Source organism: Gopherus flavomarginatus, chromosome 15 (genome assembly GCF_025201925.1).
Source record: "Gopherus flavomarginatus isolate rGopFla2 chromosome 15, rGopFla2.mat.asm, whole genome shotgun sequence".
Taxonomy (NCBI): Eukaryota; Metazoa; Chordata; order Testudines; family Testudinidae; genus Gopherus; species Gopherus flavomarginatus.
Window position 1 is genome coordinate 2,671,221 of NC_066631.1, and position 13,235 is coordinate 2,684,455.

A 13,235-nucleotide genomic window follows, 5' to 3' on the forward strand; every position below is an offset into this window, starting at 1 on the left:
GCAAGGAATGTTTGAAGATCTCCAATGAGCCATCTTAGAAAAGAAATAAGGGAAAGATTAGGTTTTTATTTAAAGGGATAATGATATTAACCTCACTCTTTTGCCCCCAAATGACCTTGCCTTTTACTAAGCAACCCTTTGGCTAGTCCAGCTGAAAGCACGTGTCACAGCACTTTTCCTTTTCCCCATTTAGCCTGTCAATTTGTTGAAGTTTCATTCAGCCTGGGCAGTGAACTCAACTGGTCAGTTTAGCTTTCCGGCCATTATTCTTTTTAAGCACTGATCCTACATTCAGCACAGCACCATACACAGAAGATGACATGGGGGAAATTCTGGCCCCAGTGAAATCAATGGGACTTTTGCCTTTCGGTTCAGTGGCACCAGGATTTCACCCACAGAGCCTACCCCCAAGGAGCTTTCAGTCCAAGACTCTGCTGCAAACACATAAGCACATGCTTAACATTAAGCACACAGGTAGTCCTCTTGACTTCAGTGAATATAAGGGCCTGATTCTGCTAACACCTTAAGCTGTTGTGTAATTTTACCCTTGTGAGTGCTCTGTGATAGGTACAGATGTGTTCCCATTACTGTAGCCTGCAAGCCTGTATCCTCAGGACATCCCGGTGAAACGGGGCAGTGCTGTTATCCCAATTGTACAGAGCAGAAACTGAGGCACAGAAAGACTAAGGTCATCTAGGGAGTCCATGGCAGAGCAATGACTTGAACTCATGTCTCAGTGCTAGGTCAGAGCTCTAACCATCAGACCAGCCTGCCTTTCTAGTCCCATTGACCTCACCACTGTATCATGCTTCTCCTTTATATGAACCCAGGGACCCCTTGCTCCTTTTCCCATCTATCTTTTCTTTTTCTACTGCCAGATGCTTTCTTGCTCTAGGAATCTGCATTCCCTCTCCTTTGGGTTGATTGTATAATTGTAACCCTGCCTAAAATCCAACCCACTTTTAATCCAGAAAGAAAAATGTCCAGTGTGGAAAATGATCTTTATTTCTCAGCTTTGAATGGTCTCCTCTTTTGGCATCCTGTTGGGCAAAAACAGATCAGGCTCAATCCATTTGCTCCTGTGGAGCTGCCAGTGTCCAAATTCTCTGAAGACCCGTCACTCAGCTGTTGGAAAATGTAAGATGAGAAATACATGTAAAGCACCTTTTTATAATGTGCTTTTCAAACCTTTTACTTTGTGTGTCAAGAGACCCCTTCAGTGCGTGGCTTGTAAAAAACACAAATTGCCTCTGTATGGGCTTGATCAAAAAAGCTCTAACCAATTGAGCTACCATGCCAGGTCCCCTCCAAATCCCTTACCTGGGGGGTGGGGGAGGGAGTCAATTTTTTGTCAAGGTCCAAATTTCTTGGTCATGGTATAGTCAAGGTCCAGACTCCAGAAAAATATTTTCCACACTGCAATAATAAAATAATAATGATAATGATAAGTAAATACAAAGATTTCACAGTCCATTTGGCACTCCAGATTTGGCCCACAGTCTGCCATTGACTATCCCTGTCCTAAACATTCCTACATACAATGTACCTGTGACTTCTCTGTATAACTCTCCCTTTGAATCATTTGGGTCCTGAGTCACAAATAAGACTTGGGCCAGTGGTCTGACCTCATGCTTCTCCTCCACATTGTCCTGGTGATCATGTTCTTCACCAGCTACCCCTGGTGGACTGGTCTCAAACACCATGTATCTCAACGGTATATTTGTTTCTTCAATTCCCACAACTACACTTTGTTGGAGAAAAACTCAGTTCTCACTTTTTGGTTGGGTGCAGCAGAGTCAGATACTTTATTTTCTCTTTACAATTATATAGAGGGAGGGAGTGCCCTAGGACACAGGGTTGCCCCAATCCTAGGCAGGTATCTCTCCAGGTAAACAATTACAGCAGCATTTATACTTTTTGTTACATACAATAATAAGCAACAGCTGCATTTTGTTTAGACAGAGGCCATCTTGATATCTTATTTTTCTCACTTCTATTTAGACACTGGGGGAGGGATAGCTCAGTGGTTTGAGCATTGGCCTGTTAAATACAGAGTTGTGAGTTCAATCCTTGAGGGAGCTATTTAGGGATTGGTACTGCTTTGAGCAGGGGGTTGGGGTTGGACTTGGACTAGATGATCTCTTGAGGTCCCTTCCAACCCTAATAAAAAAAAATTCCTCATTATCAACACAAGGTCACAACAACTTCTCACACAGTTCTTTCCCACTTGCTTCTACAAATCTCATGTTAGTAGGGTTACAGCTAGCCTGATTCTTGCTAACAGAGACTGTCATGCATTAAGATCCCCTCCAAATCCCTGTCAGTTCTTTCTCTACTTCCACAACCTGTATACTTTCTCTTTGTGAGTCACTTGACTGCTGTTGTTGGTAAGGCCTCAGTCAAGGGACTTTTAGGCCCTTCCAATTTTAATCAACAGGCTTGTTTAAATGGCTCATCCTCTTTTATACAATGGCTGTGCAATACACTTAGCCCATAGTTTAGGGATAACATTTCAAACATCCACTGGTCTCCATTCTTCAGTAAGGAAGAACGTCTCTTTAAGGACATAGGAGGATGGGTGCTGTTGCACCGTTAGTTTTGCATCATTTTTATATTTTATACTTTCCTGAGGGGGCCAGATCTCTTACAGAATTCAAACCCAAACCAAAACAAGTTATGTGATAAAAATGTACTCGAAGATAAGTGATTAATGATTTTCCCTGATAAAAATCCTTGTGTATATCCTGAAAAGCCATAGACTGACTGACCGTAATCTGCACTAGGCTGAATAGGCAAAGGTCTGACCACGCTGGTCTTCACTAGACAGCCATAAACAAGGCAAAAGAAAACCTGCCACATTTCTCCGCTAGCCACAGTGTAAATGCTGGAGTTCAGCGCAGAACCGTCAACTTTGTTTAAAATTGCACTTTTACTTTTCAGGCTACATCTATAAGCAAACAAACAACAACAACAACAAAACAAAACACAAACACACACACACACACACACCCCAACAAGCAATAAATACACCAACTACAATCACAAATATCCTAAGCAGTAGTTTAGATCTCTGAGTTGTGATGCTTAGGGACATTGTGGCTACAGGACAATACTGGTATATAAATACATGCACAAAGGATAACAATTGTCCCCAAAATGGTTATAAAGATATTTGTGTAAAATGCAATGTATTTCTGAGAATAATGAGGCAACATTGTTGAGCAGTCTGACAAGTTATTAATAAGTTCCCTCTGAGGACTGGTAAGGTGCCCAGGGAAACTGAAATAAGCCACCATGTACCAATAAGGAGGAAGATGCTGTACTTTTTCTTTGTATCATATGGCTTCTTTTTAGTCATGGTTAAAAATCAGGGCAACAAACCTACCAACTTGTCTAATAAACCAAATTGTGTAGAACAGGCTCCAAGTTCTCTTTCCAGACTTAAGAATGTTTACTTTGTAAACTATTCCAGTCATGAGATCACAAGGAGGTAGACTGCCAATAAAAAGTACATATAGTTGTGAAGTTTATTTTTCCTAGGGCCATCAATGCCATCAGGTTCTCCACAGCTATGAAATAACATATGATGAGAAGGCAACTTTCATTAACTCTATGCAATCAGTAATAAGTTCTCCTGTGTGCTTATAATGATGTCAGGCTCTCAGAGTCAGCCTCTTCATGGGTTAAATTAGGCACTTCCAGCCTTAAACTGACAGGCCTGTTCCAATGGTTCATCCTCTTTCATACAACAATTGTGTAATACTCTCTTAGCCAGAAGCGTAGGGCCAATGTTTTAAAGTCTATTGGCCTCTCTCCCTAGGTAGGTTCGCCAACTTTCTACTCTCACAAAACCTAGGTTTTTTGCCGCCCCAAGCAAAAAAATGTTTGGCTGTCCCCTACCCCAGCCCTGGGCTCTCCTCTCCTCACAAGTGCCCTCCCCACCCACCCCCACTGCCTCCCCAGCCCTGGGCTCCCCCACCCCAAACGTGACATCCTCGTTCACCACAGCAACCCACATTTACACTTGCAGTGAGGATCAAACCGTTTCTCCTATTTTTTTTTCACTTTAGTATAAATCTCACCTCCCCATCCCCCACAACCCCATCTTTAGTGCTCCACATGCCCATGGCAGGCACAGGGACTAACCCTCACACCTTGTACCCGGAAAGGGCTGGGGATCTAGTAAAGAGGGTTCAGACAGCGGAGCGGGTGTGGGGTGCTTGGGGGCTCTACACTGGCAGAGAAGCGGGGTGTGATGTGCTCGCGAAGGAGGGCGGAGGAGGAGAGGGGGTATCAGGAGGGTTGCTGGAGAAGAGGTGCAGGGGAAGGGGGAGGTGCGGGTGAAGAGGGCTGGGGGAGGGGTGCGGCGCAGGAGCGATGGGGGAAGGTACCAGTGAAGATGCTGCCCGTGGGATGGAGGGTGGAAGGACTGAGAGGGGCAGACACTGATAGCTGCTTCCCCAGCCCCGTGCAGGCAGAGCGAAGAGGACAGACACTGACCCACAGGTACCTGAGCCGCGGGGGTCCCCTGGCTCAGAGCCGGGCTCTGCCTCTCCCGACCCCTGGCACAGTGAGGGCCTGGGGCAGGCAGCGCGGGGCTGAGGCTGGGGAGGTGCATGGTGGTCTGGGTCCGGGGGCAGGAGGAAGAGGCGGCAGCTCCCTGGGAGCTCGAACTGCCCAGCTACTCGCCCCATCAGCGCATGAGCTGGGATCCACGGCCCCTGCCCAGCCCGGCGGTGCCCTGAACGGCCCACTCAGGTGGGGAAACACCACGCCACCCTGGGGAGACTCAGAGCAGCAGCGGTGGCCACAGCAGGATCCCTCCTCCCTCCCTGCATCCTGGGCCCCGCTTCCCTCCCTCCCTGGCTCCTCACACACTCCAGGAGCCCCTTTCGCAGCCCAGGCTTGGCTCCAGGGGATGATGCTCTGGCTCTCCAGTGGCAGGGCTCTGGCCAGGGCCGGCTCCTGGCTTTTTGCTGCCACAAGCAAAAAAAAAGGAAAGGAGCGGGGCAGAGTGCGCCCCTTGGAAAGTGCTGCCCCAAGCACATGCTTGGCGCGCTGGTGCCTAGAGCCGGCCCTGGGTAATAATCAAGTGAACTCTCTCCTGCTGTCCATCTCCAACCTCTGCAAACAGAGGCTAGAGACACCATTCTTTACCCTTCCTGGCTAATAGCATTAATGGACCTAACCTCCTTGAATTTATCCAGTTCTCTTTTAAACGCTGTTATAGTCCTAGCCTTCACAACCTCCTCAGGCAAGGAGTTCCACAAGTTGACTGTGCGCTGCGTGAAGAAGAACTTCCTTTTATTTGTTTTAAACCTGCTGCCCATTAATTTCATTTGATGGCCCTTAATTCTTATATTATGGGAACAAGTAAATAACTTTTCCTTATTCGCTTTCTCCACATCACTCATGATTTTATATACCTCTGTCATATCCCTCCTTAGTCTCCTCTTTTTCAAGCTGAAAAGTCCCAGCCTCTTTAATCTTTCCTCATATGGGACCCATTCCAAACCCTTAATCATTTTAGTTGTCCTTCTCTGAACCTTTTCTAGTGCCGGTATATCTTTTTTGAGGTGAGGAGACCACATCTGTAGGCAGTATTCAAGATGTGGGCGTACCATGGACTTATATAAGGGCGATAAGATATTCTCTGTCTTATTCTCTATCTTTTTAATGATTCCTAACATCCTGTTTGCTTTTTTGACCGCCACTGCACAGTGTGTGGATGTCTTCAGAGAACTATCCACGACGACTCCAAGATCTCTTTCCTGATCAGTTGTAGCTAAATTAGCCCCCATCATATTGTATGTAGAGTTGGGGTTATTTTTCCCAATGTGCATTACTTTACATTTATCCACATTAAATTTCATTTGCCATTTTTTTGCCCAATCACTTAGTTTTGTGAGATCTTTTTGAAGTTCTTCACAGTCTGCTTTGGTCTTGACTATCTTGAGCAGTTTAGTATCATCTGCAAACTTTGCCACCTCACTGGTTACCCCTTTCTCCAGATCATTTATGAATACATTTAATAGGATTGGTCCTAGGACTGACCCTTGGGGAACACCACTGGTTACCGCTCTCCATTCTGAAAATTTACCATTTATTCCTACCCTTTGTTCCATGTCTTTTAACCAGTTCTCAGTCCATGAAAGAACCTTCCCTCTTATCCCATGACAACTTAATTTAGGTAAGAGCCTTTGGTGAGGGACCTTGTCAAAGGCTTTCTGGAAATCTAAGTACACTATGTCCACTGGATCTCCCTTTTCCACATGTTGACCCCTTCAAAGAACTCTAATAGATTAGTAAGTCATGATTTCTCTTTACAGAAACCATGTTGACTTTTGCCCAACAATTTATGTTCTTTTATGACAATTTTATTCTTTACGATTGTTTCAACTAATTTGCCTGGTACTGATGTTAGACTTACCAGTCTGTAAATGCTGGGATCACGTCTAGAGTCCTTTTTAAATATTGGCATTACATTAGCTATCTTCCAGTCATTGGGTACAGAAGCTGACAGGTTACAAAACATAGTTAGTAGTTCAACAATTTCACATTTGAGTTCTTTCAGAACTCTTGGGTGAATGCCATCTGGTCCCGGTGACTTGTTAATGTTAAGTTTATCAATTAATTCCAAAACCTCCTCTAATGACACTTCAATCTGTAACAATTCCTCAGATTTGTCACCTACAAAAGCTGGCTCAGGTTTGAGAATCTCCCTAACATCCTCAGCCGTGAAGACTGAAGCAAAGAATTAATTTAGTTTCTCTGCAATGACTTTATCGTCTTTGAGTGCTCCTTTTGTATCTCGATCATCCAGGGGCCCCACTGGTTGTTTAGCAGGCTTCCTGCTTCTGATGTACTTAAAAAACATTTTGTTATTACCTTTGGAGTTTTTGGCTAGCCATTTTTTGGCTTTTCTTATTACATTTTTACACTTAATTTGACAGTGTTTATGCTCCTTTCTATTTACCTCACTAGGATTTAACTTCTACTTTTTAAAAGATGCCTTACCTCCCACTGCTTCTTTTACATGGTTGTTAAGCTACGGTGGCTCTTTTTTAGTTCTTTTGCTGTGTTTTTTAATTTGGGGTATACATTGAAGTTGGGCCTTTATTATGGTGTCTTTAAAAAGTGTCCATGCAGCTTGCAGGGATTTCACTCTAGTCACTATACCTTTTAATTTCTGTTTAACTAACCCCCCACATTTTTGCATAGTTCCCCTTTCTGAAGTTAAATGCCACAGTGTTGGGCTGTTGAGATGTTCTTCCCACCACAGGAATGTTAAATGTTATTATATTATGGTCACCATTTCCAAGCGGTCCTGTTATAGTTACCTTTTGGACCGGATCCTGTGCTCCACTCAGGACTAAATCAAGAACAGCCTCTCCCCTTGTGGGTTCCTGTACCAGCTGCTCCCAGAAGCAGTCATTTAAAGTATCAAGAAACTTTGTGTCTGCATGTCGTCCGGAGGTGACATATTCCCAGTAAATATGGGGATAATTGAAATCCCCCACCATTACTGAGTTCTTTATTTTGATAGCCTCTCTAATCTCCCTTAGCATTTCATAGGCACTATCATTGTCCTGGTCAGGTGGTCGATAATAGATGCCTAATGTTATATTCTTATTAGAGCATGACATTTCTATCCATAGAGATTCTATGGAACATGTGGATTCACTTAAGATTTTTACTTCATTTGATTCTACATTTTCTTTCACATATAGTGACACTCCCTCCTCCCCCCCCCCGCCCCGCCCCACCTCGCATGACCTGTTCTGTCCTTCCGATATATTTTGTACCCCGGAATGATTGTGTCCCATTGATTGCTCTCAGTCCACCAGGTTTCTGTGATGCCTATTATATCAATATCCTCCTTTATCACAAGGCACTCTAGTTCACCCAGCTTATTATTTAGACTTCTAGCATTTGTGTACAAGCACTTTAAAAACTTGTCACTGTTTATTTGTCTGCCCTTTTCTGATGTGTCGGATTCTTTTTTATGTGAATGTTTCTTGTCTGATCTGGCCCCTACTTTATCCTCTTCCATCCTCTCCTCCTGACTAAAACCTAGAGAATCTCTATCAATAGACTCTCCCCTAAGAGAAGTCTCTGTCCGATCCATGTGCTCCTCTGCAGCAATCGGCTTTCCCCCATCTGCTAGTTTAAAAACTGCTCTGCAACCTTTTCAATGTTAAATGCCAGCAGTCTGGTTCCACTTTGGTTTAGGGGGAGCCCATCCCTCCTGTATAGGCTCCCCCCATCCCAAAAGTTTCCCCAGTTCCTAATAAATCTAAACCCCTCCTCTCTACACCATCGTCTCATCCACGCATCGTCTCATCCAGGGGGGTGATAATTATTTAAGTAAATCCAGCAACTCAGCAAACAAAAGAATGTCTCCGTTTCAAAAAACTGCTTCTTAGTGTTGTGTTTAAAACCATAGCTTTATTTCTAACAATGTCTTTTGTTGCAAAAGTGAACCATTTTTAAAAAAGGGAGGAGGGGTGTGGGGAAACACAGTTGAAGATCCATGTTCCATGTTCATCTCTCAATCTTTCATGCCAACACATGTATACTTCTTTTTAAACTTTTTTTTATTGAAACATATGAGAATATGTATTATCTATAGTAATATTTTCCTCTGTGCTTTAACATTTAGAAAGTCTTTAAAGTAAAATATTATTTCACTGACAACAGTCATTTTAGCAAAAAGGAGGAGGGAGATGCGTTTCTTCAGATAACAAGGGTAAGAAAGGCCAATCTTTCTCTCTGTCTTTCATGCAGTTACAAAAGTATAGCCTCTCTTTTACAATAAAAAAAAGTTTAAAAATTGCTCTGTAAATGAATATTTTATATTAAATCCTTAATTAATTAAAAATCCCAAGTTAAATAAATTTTTATTGTAAATGTGCTTTGTATATTGATATGACCTTATTTTTCTCTGTCACTAAAGTCTTTAGAAAGCAATGATTTCCGTCTTTTAAAATGATAACATGTTTATAAATGGAGATATTACAATCCCCAGGAACTGATTTCTTCACAATTTACAATCCTGAAAAATATTTTTACAGGGTTTTTTCTTACTATGCTCTTTGTTTAAAGGAGAAATTACTGAAATATTTCTGACTGGGTTATGACAAAACGCAGGGCCGGCTTTAGGCCGATTCACCCAATTCCCAGGAATCGGGCCCCGCGCCTAAGAGGGCCCCGCGCCTCAGACTTTTTTTTTTTTTTTTTAACTTACCCCGGATCCCTGGCTGCTATCTGCTCAGGGGTCTTCCGTGGTCCCACTCCCTTGAGCGAAGCGCAGGCGGGAGCGTGGCAAGCCCCACGGCCCCGGCTGGAGTCCCGGCCGGAGCGCGGCAAGCCCCGAGGCCCTGGTCTCCTGGCTGGAGCTCCGGGCCTTTAAATAGCCTCCAGAGCCCTAGGGTAGTGAGGGGCTTCAGGGGCTATTTAAAGGGCCAGGGCTCCAACTGCCTCTGCCACCCCGGTCCTTAAAATAGCCGCCAGAGCCCCGCCACCCCCATGCATTCCCCAGGGCTCCTGCGGCTATTTAAAAGGTCCAGGGCAGGGCAGAAGCTGGGGAGCCCCGGGCCCTTTAAATAGCCCCCAAAGCCCTGGGATAGCAGGGAGCTTGGGGGCTATTTAAAGGGCTGGGGCTCCAGCTGCCTCTGCTGCACCCTCTGCCTTGCCCACACCAGCCCTGCTCCCCCTGCCTGCAGCCAGCTCTGCACCCTGTGCCCACAGCCAGTCCCTGTCAAACCCCCTGCCGTGTCTCCAGTCAACCCCTGCCACACACCCGTGGCCCTGTCCATAGCCAGCCAGCCTCACACATACTGCTGCCCGCACCAGCCCTGCACACCCTGCCTGTCTCCAGCCAACCCCTGCTGCATCCCCCTGCCTGAAGCCAGCCAGTCTCTGCCTCTGTCTCCAGCCCTGCCAACCCCTGCTGCATTCCCCCGCAGCCCTGCCTGAAGCCAGCCCGCCCCACACACCCCCTATCTCCAACCAGCCCCGCACCCCTTGCCCTGCCTCCAGCCAGCCCCATGTCCACTGCTGCCCTGCAGTTCCAGGACAGTAACCCTGCACACCTGCTTCAATGAGGTGGGCAGGGAGCAGCTGGGACCCACACATGTGAAACAGCAGTCATTAATAACCAATCAACAGCATATATGATGCAATGTACATAATTTATAATTTTATTATTTATATAGTTATGGAAAGTAAATAATACATGAAAGAAATGAAAGGCTTTTTTTTCCACTTTTTTTTTTTCAGTCATCCCTGCCAGGGCCCCGCCAAAAATGTTTGAATTGGGCCCCGCACTTCCTAAAGCGGGCCCTGACAAAGCGGTCTCTCTTGGTTGCAAAATGCTGCTTCTTAGTCTCATGTTTAACTCCAGTACAACAGCATGCTAATCTAGCTTTATTGCTAATAAAAATATTTTGTTGCAAAAGTTAACAGCTTCAGATAACAAGGGTGAGAGGGGGCAGTGTATCTCCCTCTTCTATGCAGTTACAGAAATATAGCCTGTCTTTTTAAACTTGTATTGTAAATGATGGAAATATTATATTCCCTCCAAAAATCTTCACACATGACAAAGAATATCCTGTAAACCAGTGTTATAAAGTTTACATTAAAAGGCTTTCTTGCAGCTAAAGTCAATAGGTGCTAACTTCCAACAAATGCAAAGTAGCATATTTTTGATCATCTTTAAGTAAGTGGAATAAGGGAAATTGACACAATTCATGAGGATCTTTCGACCATTTTAAAGACAAAGGGTAAAGGTTTATGTAAAAAGAGGTAGTTTAATTCCTGGTACAAAACTAAAAACTTATAAGGATGTTTGTTAAATTTACATAAATTTTGTAAATAAAGAAATCTATATGCATGCTCCTTTTGAGTGGTGTTTTACAAGTTTATTTGTTAAAGCTTTACTTGGTTTCATGGTATTTACATTTCTCTTTCCTAACTTTAAAAAAAAAATTTGATGTGGGAGAAATAGCAATCTTATCTCCGCTAAAAAGTGTTATGTTTTACGCAAGTTGGTTTTTCTTTTAAGTTAGCCTGTGTATGTTTTGTATAAAGTGTGTACATCTAAAGCTTTCTTTACAGTGTACAAGTAAGATGATTTTAAAGCAGTTTTCCTTTAGGCAAAACTTTAAAAAGCAAGTTAACACTTTTTAAAAGACTGGTGTATTTATACAAAAACTTACATTATGTTATGTACAGTCTTTGTCTTTTTATCATTTATTTAAAGAGATGCATTTTTTAAACAGATAGTGGTCGAAAGCCACACCTCTTGGGACATTATGATTTGTTCAGAAAAATACAATTCTATTATGTTTTGAAAGTGTAGCTTCTGATGGCTTGTCCAAGGCTGACTGTTCTGGAATTACTGGGATTTGACTAGTAGCAGCTGCAGTGGTGAGCTGCTTGTCTCTTTTCTCTGCTCTTTGGCCAGTGACCCAGGCTTTCTTCCTTTCCTGGAGTTTTAAAACATTCTCTGCAGCCTCTGAGTTAATTTTCTCTTTCTGTGACAGTTTGAAAGGCTTTTGGTGTTTGTCAGTTCTACAGTCTTTCTCATTGTGTGTCTTGTTTGACCCCACCCCACGTTCTTGTCTCAAATGTTCTGTAACTAATATTTATTTCAAAAGACAATTATTTTTCAGATTTTATTTCAAAACTACTTGAATTCATAAAATGTTATTTTTCTTTCTAAAGACCTCGTAACATTTCTGTCTTATCACATTATTCCTCTGTTTAAAAAACTTTATTTCAAATGTGTAAAAGGCCTGGTTTCTTCTGAAAAAAAATCTCTTTTCTTCTAACCTTTAAAATGTCTCTAAATGTGAAAAAAACCCACATACAAGCACTCCTAATGCTCCCTATAAAAAAAATTAAATATTTCAAATAGGCTACTGCACCAAAAGTGTACATGTCCAAAACTGAGATCAGTTGGTGGAATAAACCAAAATGTGGGCCTGGAAACTTGTCAATATGTATATGGTGAAGAAAGGTATAGAGGTCTTTACTACTTCTACCAATAGTTGATATTAATAAAGAACCTGTCAATGAAGATCCCCCAGCACATGATGCGCTTTAAATCCAGGATGGCTTCACTCACCACTGTGATGGGAAACAGCCAATGGCATAGCTGCAATGGTTCACGTGGTGCAGGTGCCCCAGGCCCATGAGGTTATGGGGGCCCATCAGACAGAGTGTCACTCCAGCACTTCACCTGGTGCACAGGGTTGCAATGCCACTCACTCAAATGGGGCCCCCTCACCTCCATCAGATGGTGGGGAGGCTGGGCCAAATTTGAGTGACATTGCGACTGAGCATGCAGGGATCACAGCACCACTGAGGTTTGGCCTGCCCGCCCCTCCATCATGACAGAGGAGGGGGCTGGGCCAAACCTGAGTGGTGCAGCAGTTCCATGCACTAGGTTGCAACACCACTCTCTCAAATTTGGCCCACACTGTGTGAGTACGGGGTTAGGCAATAGGCATGAATGGAGCAGCTGGGATCAGGAGGAGCTGCCTGTGCCTGGGATGAGAGTGGAGTGCTGAGCCAGGGGTGCTGGTAAGCAGTTAGGATGGTCCAGGAGTGGGAGGAGAGGGACAAGAGGCAGGATAAGAAAGCCCCAGTGAGCCACGGGTTCGTATTCCCCGGACAGGGAGGGGAGAGGTGGGGGCAGAAGGCTGCTAGGGACAGGGAGTGTCTGGGAGGGGAATGGGGGGTAGGGTTGCCAGGTGTCCAGTTTTTGACTGGAATGCCTGGTTGAAAAGGGACCCTGGTGCATAGGCACCAACTTTCTCTGGCACTGATGGGTACCTGCCCCCCCACACCTTTCCCTGCCCCTGGCCCCTCCCCAACTCCACCCCATCCCCGCCCCTGGCCCTGACCCCATTCCAACCCCATCCTCAAAGTCTCCACCCTAACTCCGCCCCCTCTCCCTGCTCCCTTCCCCAAATCCCTGCCCCGGCCCCAGCTCTTCCCCCAGCGCAGCCACGTTCCCCCTCCTCCCCCGGACCCTGCCTCGAATCAGCTGTTTCACGGCGCAAGCACTGGGAGGAAGGGGGGAGAAGCAGGACAGGGCAGCGCACTGGGGGAGGAGGTAGATGCCAGGGTGAAGGTGAGCTGGAGCAGGGGGGTGGGATGGGGCCATGGGGAGTTACCAGTGGGTCCACCAGTTTTTTCGGTGGGTGCTCCAGCCCCAGACCACCCAC

At 44.8% G+C, this 13,235-nt stretch overlaps 1 pseudogene; it reads right to left on the reverse strand.

Moving 5' to 3' along the window:
• Positions 1–1,009: 1,009 nt before the first annotated feature.
• LOC127034945 (sphingosine 1-phosphate receptor 3-like) lies at positions 1,010–3,503 on the reverse strand (annotated as a pseudogene).
• Between the last annotated feature and the right edge of the window lie 9,732 nt (positions 3,504–13,235).